Source organism: Erigeron canadensis, chromosome 2 (assembly GCF_010389155.1).
Source record: "Erigeron canadensis isolate Cc75 chromosome 2, C_canadensis_v1, whole genome shotgun sequence".
In the NCBI taxonomy this organism is placed as follows: Eukaryota; Viridiplantae; Streptophyta; class Magnoliopsida; order Asterales; family Asteraceae; genus Erigeron; species Erigeron canadensis.
In genome coordinates, this window is record NC_057762.1 from 9,232,327 (window position 1) to 9,246,970 (window position 14,644).

Sequence of the window (14,644 nt, forward strand, 5' to 3'; positions counted from 1 at the left end):
ACCTACGCAATCCCTAAGATGCCCCATAAACCATGTCCATGATTTAGAGGTTTCAGATTTTCCAACCCCATAAGCTATTGGTAGTATCCCATCATTAGCATCCATGCCTACTGCTAATAAGTTTGTCCAAGATATCGACCTTTTAGATCTGCCCCCTTAACTATAATATTTGGTCACAAGAAAGAAACAAACGAACGTATCTACAAAGAAGAATGAGAATAAATTAAGATCTCAGAAACACTTATAGTAAATAAATAGTTTGAAAAACTAAATTAATTTACTCACCGCTGCACCAATGGCGATAAACAACAACTCAAAATGTCCATCTGTATCAGTTTTGATATGAGTTACCGACTCGGGGTTTTTCCGCTTGAATCTCAAAAACTTCTCAATCAGAATCTTCAAATTTCAAATGAAGAACTGAAGAATAAAGTCGCTGACCTTGAAAAGATTGTCACCTCATGGTCTAAAGCCTCCAAGCTTCATGACCAAATCTTCAGCTTGCAAGTCCCACCTCAAATGAAAGCCATAATTGGTGGTAACTATGAGACTGCTGCTATTATTGCAAATATGTTCAGTGACAGTCCTCCTACTGAAGAGAGGATTCCTCCTAAATCTCTTGAATCTTGTGAGGAATTGATGAAATACTACTTTGTAAAAGGTATGAATGATTATCATTCCAAATTGAGTGATGATTCATCCTCACCTAGCACTTCCTCTTCTTCTCCTCAAGCTAAAACTAGTTCTTCACCTAGTTTCGCTAAGACTATCTTCCCTGATCGTCCTATCATTGATATGATGCCTAATGAAGGTAGAGTTCAATATTTTTCTTCTTAAACCTTTGAAGGAAATCCTTCAAGTGATGGATACAAACCTATCGCTCCCTAGCTTTTGGCTGTTCAGTCTAAAGCATTTAAACCTTTCAATAGGAGCAAGGTAATTGTTCCATATGACTACAGCACTCCTCAGCGAGCTGTGCCTGTTTGTCAACCTGCTGAGACTCCTGTTCCCTCAGCTGTAGCTGAATGCCCTGCGTCTCAGCCCTCACCTTCCTCTTCAAATTCTTCTCATGCTGGCAGAAAGGCTGTTATGCATGATCGCTTAATGAATAGACGAAGTAGGTTTGCTGATGTTCGTCATCAGCAACCTAATTATGTCTATGTTCCAAAAGCAAGGAGGTCAGTAAGTAGGACAAATGTTCCATGGGTCTCAACAACTTAGACCTACTCAGCAAGTCAGACCTCCTCAGCAAAGGAGGTCAGCGAGTTGCTCAGACATACTTTGGTCCTTCCTCTTCCGATGCTCAATCTAAGGGCAAGTCCATTTTTGGACCGGTTCCCAAGTCTTTTCCTCTTCATTCTAAGAAGAAAAAGTCTTCTTTTACAGCATCTTCTTCTTCTCTCAACCCCGAGATATCTGAGCTAACAAAACGGGCTAATGACTTATCTTATCAACTCAAGGATTTTCTTATTCAAAATTAGAAACATAATTCTAAAAAATGTTATCTCTGTGGTGAAAGAGGATACATTGCTGCTGACTGTACTAACAATGATTCCAGGAATCCTCCTGAAGTTATCATTCAGCCAAATCCACTCTCATCTTCTGCTGCTTCTACCTCTGCTGTTGTTGAGCAAGCCCTCAACCTGAGTCTAATATCAGCTTGGGCGGTCATCCTGTTCTCAATGAGAACAATATCGCCGAGTTCATCGCTTCTCAGCATATCTCCCTTCCTTTTTCTCAAGAAATCATCTCCAATGGTACTGACAGTATCTTAGTTGAGTATGGAGATAATAAAAAAGTCAGTAACTTGGTTGTTCTTAACACTGGAAACACTGTCACTTATGCCTCCAATGATCAAGGATATACGTTTGAAGTTACTCGTGACATGCTTCCAGCTCACCAACTGGTTGAAAATTTCCCAGTTGATGAAAATGTTGATCCTAGAGCCCCTCTTCCTCTAGAGTCCGTCTCTTCCTCTGCTGACGAAGCTATCAGCGAGGATTCTCATAATTCTACCTAAATCCTTCTATTGTTATCCATGTAGGACTCGCTAGGAAAAGAAGTGTAGTATTTGGATAGTGGCTGTTCAAAACACATGACTGGATCCAAGGACCTGCTGGATAACTTTGTGGAGACTGATGGTCCTACAGTTGTGTTTGGTGACAACTCTACTGTCCAAACTAAAGGATATGGCTCTCTCTCTAATGGATTGATCAAGTTCACTAAGGTTGCTTATGTGAATGGACTAAAACACAATCTGATCAGTATCAGTCAACTCTATGACGCTGATTACAAGGTTATCCTTGATAAGCATCACGACACAATAATCAACATTGATAAAGAAATAGTCTTGGTTGCTCCAAGAAAGAGAGATATTTACTTGGTAGATTTTACTCCTGTCAAAAATGACAGCGAGACTTGCTTCTTTTCAAAAGATGCTTCTTAAATTAATTGGTTGTGGCACAAGCGTATGTCGCATGTGAATTTTAAAACAATCAATTCTCTTGCCAAGAAAAACCTTGTTCGAGGCCTTCCTCCTCTCTCTTATGAGAAGGACAGGCTCTGTGGTGCCTGTGAAAAAGGTAAAAGCCATTTTTATAACAGTACATCATTCTTCTAATTGCACATATCATCGTTAATAACAAGATTAAATTTGTACAAATGCCTCAAAATAAATTTTTAACATGTTATAACAGTCTACCTTGCAACCTATTTAAATCATTCTTCTAATTGCACATATCATGTTGTATGTTATTTGTTTTATGTTAAGAATTATTTTATAAGAACCAAAACTAATATAATATATATGGATATACGTCTTTCTTAGCTTTCATAAGATTCATTTATAGTGTTTAGTCATTGGGCGCAATACGTTTTTCAATCTTTCATTTGGGCCTAATGGGCCAAGTATGTATATAACTCATGTATATGGGCCTATTGGGCCTTAAACCTCATTTACTATTTTATTGAAGGTTGTTAGGTACCTAAGCTTAAGTGTAGAACACTCACATATTGTTTTTTTAATCCATAAAAATTATGGGGCCATGTGAATTAATTAAAATTCAACAAGTATTAAAAAATTAGTATGTGAGGGGTTCCACACCTAAGCTTAGGTGCGGACAGCCTTATATTCACTTTTTCCTATATATATATATATATATATTAGCACGATACCTACGCAATGTGGCGACGATGAATGGTCATAGTGGTCGCGACGTCAAATGGTGTTATATATAGTAGTTTGGGCAATTCGTTTGTCCCATTTTTCATAACTTTTAACAGAGGTTATATTTTTTATATAGTATATATATATATATATATATATATGCATGTATGTATGTACGTACGTATATATGGATGTTAGTCTTATAAAATTCAAAAGCTTAATTTATAATATTTGGAAATACTCATATTTGAAATGTTTCATTTGTTATAATACGTAAGTTTTAAGGTTTTGATGTATTTAAAACAAGTATCATTTTCAAGAAACATCTTCTATTATCATCCTGATCTAAGCATTAAGTTGTAGTTGAACATATGATGATTTATTAAAAGTGAAATCTATGCAATAATGTTAAAATGTTAATAAAAAAATTAAATCAAAGCCCATTTACTAAAAGATTTCTATATATCATAGGATTAGAAAATTCAACTTTTGGTTTCAATCGACGAGGTTGTGATGGTTTTTTATCTTTAGTTTTTAATTACTAATAGTGACACATAATTTTTTCTGCCATTGATAAATATACACTACTTACAACAATTGTTAATTGCCACTAATACATCCATTTTTTAATAACACAATTTTAAGTGCCACTAATACATCCATTCTTTAATAACATAATTTTTAAGTGCCACTAGTACATCCATTTTTTAGTAACATAAATTTTAAGTGTCACTAATACATTCATTCTTTAGTAACACAATTTTTAAGTGTCACTAATATATCCATTCTTTAGTAACACAATTTCTAAGTGTTACTAATACATCCATTCTTTAGTAACACAACTATTAAGTGCCACTAATATATCCATTCTTTAGTAACACATGTACAAATGTCACTAAAGACTACCATATAGTGACACATAAATATATGTCACTAAAAGTGTATGCCACTAAATGGCCTTTTTTTTGTAGTGTGATTAAGGACAAGACTTATGTGGCTTTTGAACCATTGATCAAGATGGCAGGGGAGCAAATTAAGCATATTCATGAAATGGAAAGAAAGTACAAGATCAAAGACTCTTTGCTCAGCTCTGCCAAACATCCTTTTCCTCCTCCTCCTCAGCAACCAAGAAGTGGTATGAAGAGAACAGCCTCTGGTCAAGTTGCTTCTCAGCTTCCCACTATGCTCAGAGTTGTTCCAAAAACTGACATAGATGAGGAGCCCTCGCTTAACCTTCGAATGCCTTCTAGGACTTTCTTCATGGAAGATATGTATGATAAGAAGCTTGGAGGATTCTGTTTTTGCAATGTTCATGGTCATCAACTCTTCTTTAGGACCAGTGAAATTCCTATTGCTCCCTCAACCTTCCTTTTGAAGATAAGGAAGTATTGTGCTAAGTCATCAAATGATCCCGAGTTTATAAGGTTGATTGATCAAGAGTTGCTGAAGCCTCATAGACAACAAGACAGAGCTTTTATCGAGGCCAAGCAAGAATCTCAATGGGATTAAGTAGTTTTGTAATCTCTTTTGTAATGCTGTGTATTCTAAAGGTGTTAGACATATAAATAATATCAACATTCGCATATCTCTATTTATTATTCTTCCAAGTTCAAGCAACTTATACTCAGCTAAGTCTTCTCAGCGAATAGGGGGAGATTGTTGAGTCATGGATTCGCTGAGAGACTTTCAGCGAGCGATCTTGTCAGCGAGCTCTCTCAGTGACCTCAATTATCTTCGAGTTACAGGATAAGTTCAATGACTCACCGTCATGTTTTTTTTTTGTAAGTCAAATATGGGCGGGAAGATGAAGATAAGAAGGCTAGTCCCAAGGACACGCGTTGCAAGATCAAGATGGAGCCATGTGACCTTGTACCGTTTTAGTACTAAGGAGTTTCTCTTTCATGCCGTGTTGGGAAACAAACAAGATGAAGAAAAGAGAACTCTGCAGATTTGAATCATCCTCCAATAGATGGTTGACAACCTTCATGTGTCAACATCTATTGGGTTGTCATGTGATGTCGTCTCTCCTCTATATAAGGCATCACTTGACCTAGCCGCAACAGTTGTTGGTTTTATTTTCTTTACACTTAGTGTGTTTTTCTCTCTTGTATACTTGTTAAATTTTTGTGTGTGTCAAAAACTTAACAATATTTTCTTTCTTCTTCTTTGTAAACCGACCATGTATTCACTGTTTAATTAATAATACATATAATTAAACGTGTTTACATTCTTGTCTTACATTCTTAGTGTAATTTACATTAGTTGTTTAATTACATAATCGTTGCAAACTTGGGACTTTTAAATATGCTGCCAGTTGGGCAAACGAATCTTCTGGTGACCCCCTCAACAATTCCAAGGCATAACATTTGGCTCTCCAAGCTTGAAAATATAAGATATTAATCTTGAACTGTTCATTCATATCGGTCATAATCTCATGACCCCTATATACCCTTCCTTTCACAAACATCAACTCAGACAAAAATCCACCCAACACCTTTTTATTTATCTGTCTATGGTGAGGATAAAGCCATGATTTTCTCATACATAAAAGTATCTGTTATGATTATGTAGAAAGTTACATTGAAAACTTTAAAAAACAATTTGTAAAGAAAATCAAATTTGAGGGGTTTCAAAGGAAACTAATAATAGGGTTAATTACAATTTTGAGGGAGTAAGGTGAAACAAAACGAAACTATAGGGTTGAGAACTAACACAAATAAACTATAGACATTAAAACCCAAATCATGACAACACCAGGACGATTTGTGAAATTAAATCAATATTTCATCTAATCTAATTATCTACGAGTAAATTTTATTTTTTTCAAACAGCAAAAACGAAATTTTATTAATAACAACTCTAGCAAGGGGCTAGACGATATATACAAGGATTAATCCGGAAAAATAAAAGTACTCAAAAAAATAAAGGAATTCCATAGGGACCAAGTAATACTTCAGAAAGGTAATCTATTAGACAACAAGAGATAGCTAGTGCCCTTAAAGGTGAGTTATAGTGAATAGATATACACATTATTACGTAAATAGATATACACATTATTACGTACAGTCTAATAATATGAGTTATAGTGACGATTCACCACCGGGGACTCGGCGTTCCAATAGCATCCTATCTGGTGAATATGAAGCAGCTCCACGTATTCCATTCCAGGTAATTAAGAACTCTCAACGTCAGTTGATGCCAGTTGGTCAACGCATGGTGGAGACTGGTGAACTTATTTTTCCACCTTTATCAGAATCGTATGCTTATTCTTTGAATAATCAAACTGACACGCCAATTCTCTCAACCTTTGGATCATTTAATATCGGATCACCGTCATATCAAAATTATGTAGATGCATGTCAGTCGATTCTAGTAATTCACATCCGCCCATGATGAGTAACGATACGCTAATTGATCGGTTGGACTTTCCATGGTTTTAAATTTAAAATTCTGTTGTTTTACGAATATCCTCTTTTCTTGTTCTTATTTTATTTTTGTAAAAATACTGCAACTTACTACTGTATTATTATTGTTCAATCAATAAGTTCATCTACTTTCATCATACTTAGAGAAACTTTCAGTTAATTATATATACAACGACTACTATGTTTAATATTGACGTCCCCGTTATATCAAACTAATCATCGAGATATAGCAACTTTTGAGCCGTCACGTGTGTCGTGAGATCATGTCGAAGACAGTCAGGGACATGTACGCCCCCAAAATGCATAACTGATGGTGTAAACAATTCGTACCTTATAACAAACGACCTATAAAATGAAACATTTTTAGAAAATATTTATTAAAATGATTCGGCTTCCTGGTCAACCGGTTCGGCGTCATCCTACAATACAAAACCTTTGGTTATTAATATTTAACTTTGTTCTCTCTTCTCATAAAAATGATACTAATATTGTTCGAGGTAGAGATGAATAATTATAGGGTCTAAAGTGATGAATATTTGGTGAGACAAAAAGAGAAATAGTATATACTCCATACTTCTTAAAATCCTCTTAATCTAAAATATTAAATATGAATTCTATTAATTTTCTTTTCTAGTCTTGTGTTTTGATTTTTTTTCACTTATCAATATTCTTAAGAGAATTTGTAACCTAATTATTTAAAAAATTAATTATTTCCCCATAAAAAGTGACGTAAGATATGGGTCTTAAGATATATCATTATAATTTTAATTAAAAAAATAGAAAATGATAAAATCTCTTAACCAAATAGTTTACTAATCCTCTTAAAACATTAAGAAGATAATATATGGTATCCACTAATTCTTTTTTCTAATCTTGCCCTTGATTTTTCCATATGTCATCATCTAAGAGGATTATTAGGATATTTGATTAGTAGGATAATCATTTCCTTTAAATAAAATAGATGACATCTAATACGAGTATTATTGTCGGGCCCATTATTGTTAATTAAAAGAGTAGGTTGAGTTCTTCTAGAGCATCATTAAACAAATATAATGTTGATATCTTTTGTATCCATGAACCATCGAATAAGCAACAATAATCACACTGAATTTTCATTGGATAGACACCCGTTGGTTTACAACGTAACTTACATGGGTATTTTAGTATTTATACATTCTTTGTCTAGAAGGGATTTGCAGAACGATTCCACTCGGGTTGAATGGTTGGATGATTTGATTATTCATCAATTCATAACTCGGTCCAGTTAGTAAACTTGGACGAAGTTTATCATGAGTTTAAGTTCAGCCCAGACTTATGAGTATAAACTAGGACCAGCCCATTAGTTATGTAAAAATAATCCGTGTAGCTAGCTAGGGAGTTACGGTCTCTAAATTTAGTTAAATACTAGTATCGTTACCCTTGCGTTGCAAGGGGGTTTAGTAAAATACGAGAAATGACTTTCTGACCAAATGGTTTGAATACCATTTAGTTTAGCTACTTAAAAGAGTGAACAACAATGTATACTCCTTATATAAAAATACATCACTAACTTAAATAGTTTGTATAAAATAACATAAAACGATAAATTAATCATATATGTATTTAACATTTCTTTTTTGATTTGATGTACCAAGTTAAATGGGTAAAGAAAAATAACTTAAACACCGATCATAAGTTTGTAGCATTTTTATTGTCTTATTCTAATTCTAATTATCATAGGGAAAATGATTTATGATGTTAACATCTTTGTTGGATGATGTCGCTCTCACAAACTCACTTAAATCAATTTCTACACATGTCAAAAAGCCCCCCATGATTTTAATGGTTTGTGAGAGCAAAATCATCCAACCAAAATAATGTTAACATTATCCAAGTTATCCCCATTATCATAAATCACAATGTTTGGTATCCTGAGATGAAGTAAAATGGTAACATTTGGACAGTCCAAACCTTTTAAGGGGTGGCAATTTGAATTATACACGTTTCGATCAACAGGATTACTCTCAAATATACATCCTAAAATTCTAAATCTAAAGAGATCGAGTTTCAACTTCTTTCTCAACCTCAAAAACAAAAGAAGTAAATGGGTCTTTCATTGCATTACACCATTACACATACTTCCATCTCATTACACCCGTTTTTGCCTTTCTTTCTGTTTCTGTTTTATTCTTTACTTTGCTTTCTTGTAATGTTTTGTACTACTTCCTTTACTTGTAATTTTGTTGTTGTAATTCGAATGTATCTTCAATAAAATTGTTGTTTTCTTGAATGGTGTTATATCAATCTTAAAACTGAATTTCGTTTCTTCACCATTCTGTTAATTCGAATTACAGAAATATGTTTTCTCAAAACTTTATTATGTACTTTTCTGTAAAGTTATTCATTTAAATTAGTCTTTACTTTCTGCAAGTTTTTTAGTAAAACTTTGATTGTTCTATTTCAGAAATGGCTACTGAAATGAATTCTTCTACTAATGGAACTACTTCTTCTACCACCACCAACACCGTTGGTGCAAATGTTTCTCAATCTGTAGGACTTACTGTCTCTACAAGCATGGGACCTTTAGTAGGTACCCAAGCTGCCCAAACTATGGCCAACCACTGTGAAAAACCAGAAAAGTTTTCTGGAAATAACTTCAAGATGTGGCAACAAAAGATGTTGTTCTATTTGACCACTTTGAATCTTGCGAGATTCCTAACTGAAACAGCACCTCAAATTCCTGAAGGTTCTACTGATGCTCAATTAGTAAGTGCTGTTGATGCTTGGAAGCATTCTGAATATCTATGCCGAAATTATGTGTTAAATGGTCTAGTTGATTCACTGTATAATGTATTTTGCAAAATAACAACTGCAAAAGATTTATGGGAATCTTTGCAAAAGAAATACAAAACCGAAGATGCCGGAACTAAAAAGTTCATAGTTGCAAGGTTTTTAGAGTTTAAAATGGTTGACTCTAAAACTATTATGGCACAGGTTGAAGAATTGCAAATTATAATCAGTGAAATCTTATCAGAAGGAATGGTTCTTGGTGAAACATTTCAAGTTGCTTCCATGATTGAAAAGTTGCCCCCAAGTTGGTTGGATTTTAAAAATTACCTTAAGCATAAGCGAAAGCAAATGACCGTTGAAGAGCTTGTTGTTCGTCTTCGAATTGAGGAAGACAATAGAGGTGCTCAAAATGGTGGTCATATTGAAGGTCTTGCTAAGGCCAACTTTGTTGAACATGGACAAAGTTCCAAAGGAAAAGGTAATTTCAAGGGTAAAGGGAAAGGTCCTATTAAGAAGAACAAGGGAAAAAGGATGGATTTGAGTCCAAAGAATGGTGGTGTGAAGAAGAAGGTTAGTTTGTTCAAAGGGAAGTGTTACAATTGTGGTGAATCTGGTCACCGAGCTGATCAATGCAAGAATCCAAGGAAGGAAAGGGCAAATATGATCGTAGATGACATGCCTCTTGTTGCTATGATTTCTGACCTCATGGCTAAGTTGGAAGAGGTCAATCTTACCACCGATGGAATCAAAGGATGGTGGGTTGATACGGGTGCAACCCGTCATGTGTGTCCGGATAAGACTATGTTCCATAACTTGAAAGAAATATCCGGTGAAGAAAAGTTGTATATGGGAAATGCCGCCACCGCCGATATCAAGGGTGAAGGCGATGTGATCCTCAAGTGGACTTCGGGGAGAGAGCTCAAGTTAACCAATGTGTTGTATGTTCCCGAATTGCGCAAGAGTCTTGTGTCGGGTTGGTTGCTTAACAAGAATGGGTTTCATTTAGTGTTTGAAAGTGATAAGTTTGTGTTAACTAAACGTGGTTTGTATGTTGGTCAAGGTTATGCCCTTAATGGGATGTTTAAGCTCAATGTTGTACCTATTAAGCAAGTGAATGAAAATGCTTCTACTTCCGCTTATTTGATTGAGTCTTCTAATATTTGGCATAATCGTCTTGGACATGTGAATTTTAATTCAATGCGTCGTTTAATTAAGTTAAATTGTATACCATCTTTTAACATTGATTCTAATTCTAAATGTCCAACTTGTGTTGAAGCTAAACAAACCACGAAATCTTTCAAATCTATTGAACGAAACACCGAGCCACTTGATTTAATCCATACCGATGTATGTGATTTTAGATCGATTCCCACTCGAGGTGGTAACAAATATTTCATTACATTTATTGATGATTGTACAAGATATTGCTATGTATACTTGCTAAAGAGCAAGAATGAAGCAATAGATAAGTTTAGCTTGTACAAAAATGAAGTTGAGAATCAACTCAACAAAAAGATTAAAAGATTAAGGAGCGATAGAGGAGGTGAATATGTTTCTCCATTTGCTGAAATTTGTGCTCAAAATGGTATTATCCATGAGCAAACAGCTCCTTATACCCCACAACAAAATGGCATTGCTGAAAGGAAAAATCGAACTCTTAAAGAAATGATGAATGTCATGTTAATAAGCTCGGGCTTAGGACAAGATATGTGGGGAGATGCAGTTTTATCGGCAAACTATCTTTTGAACAAGATACCTTTCAAGAAAAAGGATGTTACACCTTATGAGTTATGGTTTAATAGAAAACCATCCTATAAGTTCTTGAAAGTGTGGGGGTGTTTAGCAAAGGTAGTGGTTCCACCACATAAAGTTCAAAAAATAGGACCAAAAACTGTTGATTGTGTATTCATAGGATATGCTAAGCATGGTAGCGATTGTGAATCCTCAAATCTTGCTGAACATAGTAGTGCATATCGGTTTCTAGTACATGAGTCTAAGAACCCGGAAATACACAAAAACAGTATACTTGAGTCAAGAAATGCTTCGTTTTTTGAAAATGTGTTTCCTCGTTTGGATCGAGGAAAAGCTTCTACATCAACTCCGGTTGATAAGATTGTTCCAAATGATCATCAAGAACAATCAGAGGAAGAAGAAGTAGAACCGCGAAGAAGCAAAAGGCAAAAGATTGAAAAATATTTCGGGCCTGATTTTGTTTCTTATATGGTTATGAGTGAACCTCAAACATATCATGAAGCGGTTACTTCACAAGAAGCGCCTCAATGGAAAGAAGCCATTAAGAGTGAAATTGATTCTATTTTGCAGAATCATACTTGGGAATTAGTTCGTCTTCCACCTGGTTGTAAACCACTTGAACATCATTGGATATTCAAGAAAAAGATGAAATCTGATGGCTCTATTGATAAGTACAAGGCAAGACTTGTGGTCAAAGGATATAGACAAAAGAAAGATCTTGATTACTTTGACACATATGCGCCTGTAACTCGAGTAACTTCGATCAGATTGGTGCTTGCAATTGCAGCATTGAGAAATTTGGAAATACATCAAATGGATGTAAAAACCGCATTTCTCAATGGTGAGCTTGATGAAGAATATATATGGAACAACCTGAGGGTTTTTCCGCTCCTGGCCAGGAGGACAAAGTTTGTAAACTTGTCAAGTCTTTGTACGGATTGAAACAAGCTCCAAAGCAATGGCACCAAAAGTTTGATCAAGTCATGCTCGACAATGGTTTCAGGATTAATGAGTGTGACAAATGTGTTTATGTCAAAGATATATCTAAGGGATATGTTATACTTTGTCTATATGTCGATGACATACTCATTGTGGGTAGTGATGATAGTATGATCAAATCTACCAAAGACATGTTGAAGGCGAGATTTGACATGAAGGATATGGGTTTAGCAGATGTCATTCTTGGAATGAAAATTACTCGAACCCAAGATGGTCTAGTGTTAAGTCAATCTCACTATGTGGACAAGATCCTTGAGAAATTCAGTCCCGAGGACTCAAGAGTCGCTCGATCTCCAATAGATACCACGCAACATCTATCGAAAAATAGAGGTGAAGGTGTTGCTCAATTGGAGTACTCAAGGGTAATTGGCAGCTTAATGTATCTCATGACAAGTACTAGGCCTGACTTAGCCTATGCTGTTAGTAGGCTAAGTAGATATACTAGTAATCCTAGTTTGGAACATTGGAAGGCTATGACTAGGTTACTAAGATACTTGAGATATACAAAGAATTATGGGCTGCACTTTGGTCGAGATCCAGCTGTATTGGAAGGATATAGTGATGCTAATTGGATATCCGATATAAAAGATTCCAAATCCACAAGTGGATATGTATTTACTCTTGGAGGAGCAGCTATAACTTGGAAATCGTCCAAGCAAACGCTAATTGCTAGATCCACAATGGAATCTGAATTTATAGCATTGGATAAAGCTGGAGAAGAAGCAGAATGGCTACGACATTTCTTGGAATATGTTCCAAGATGGCCAAAGCCATTAACGGCTATTTGTATACATTGTGATTGCCAATCGGCTATTGGTAGAGCTCAAAATACAATGTATAATGGCAAGTCAAGACATATTCGTCGTAGGCATAATAGTATACGACAACTGCTCACAACAGGGTTATCACTGTTGACTATGTTAGGTCAAAGGATAACATTGCGGATCCGCTAACTAAAGGTTTAAGTAGTGAGGCAGTTTATAAGTCATCAAGAGGAATGGGACTAAAGCCCATTGAGTAAATTTGTACGAAGGAAAACCTAACCTAGATGTAAATGGAAATCCCATGATCTAGGTTCAATAGGACAACCTAATTGTACGAATAGAGGAGGTCATTGTGGGGAGTACCCCAAACATCAAAGGGAGTTTACAGTCACTGTGGGGGAGAACCCACCACAATAAAGTGAGTTGAAAATTTTCCTAGTCCATTCCTATATCAAATCAATGATATCATAGAGGTTAAGCTTATAGCTTTTAATGATTGTGAGCAATCACCTATGTTAGAGAGAAGTGCGGTCACTTCGAATGGAATTGTAGGGGCGCAATTCCTAGAGCTCTCGCAGAACCAGGATAGTGTTCCATGACCATAACGGACACGAAAGTGAGGGGTTAACCAGACTAGGGAAAGTATTGTGTGATGTGCAATAACGTCTACGTAAAAAGGAGTTAGTTCAAAGACATCAAGTTCTACTAACTGCTAGGAGACTAAGTGCACTCACAAAGGAAAGTTCAAAGGGTAACACCTACTTATTCTGCAATACTTGACTGTCGGAATTTATCTTTAATAACCATATCTATTAATGTGGGGGATTGTTGGAAATTTTATGTAATAACATAGAATATCCAAGTTAATAGATATGTTAAAAGGAGTTGAAAGAATAATTAACTAATGTGAGTGTGTCCCACATTGGTAGAAGAATAAACATTAAGTATGTTTATAAGGAGGAGTGTTGGAGGAATTATAATTCCTTATAAGGGGCTACACCCCAAGTGAGCTAGGAGGGTGCGAAGCACCCGACGCGCCCGCGCCCGTGCTCGAGCCGAGACCGGGACCGGGGGCGTGGGCGATGAGGCGTAATGTGGCGTTTTAGTGGCGCACTTTGCACTTTGCGTGGGACAGGTGTTTCCCACTTAACAAAATCTGATTTATATATGTTTTGTAAATGATCAGAATGATAATAACAAGAAAACTAACACTTTCTCCATCCTGGATCATCTTCAATACTCTTTCTCTTTCACTCCACTTCAAGAAGTTCTTGAAGGTAAATTCTGGGTTGTGGTTAACTCCGGCAGTACTAACTGCTTTGGCTGTTGTACCCTGGGAAACTGTCGGGTTCACTTGGGTGGCCCGAAATCAGTTTTAAGGGACCTTGGTTTAACCATATCCTCAGCCCGTTTTTGCCTTTCTTTCTGTTTCTGTTTTATTCTTTACTTTGCTTTCTTGTAATGTTTTGTACTACTTCCTTTACTTGTAATTTTGTTGTTGTAATTCGAATGTATCTTCAATAAAATTGTTGTTTTCTTGAATGGTGTTATATCACAAAATACTTGTAAGTTTTAGCAAGAGAAATGAACAATCAAATATTAGAGAGTGTGAGAGGAGAGAATATGAAAAGAGAAGAAATCTGCTTTTAGAGAAATACATTATGCATTATGTGTTGTAAAAACCAAGTTGGAATATCTGATTGTAGTTTCCACGAGAGTAGTTTTGGAAATGGAAATTAGAGTTGTATTTATATGTTTATAAAACTGTA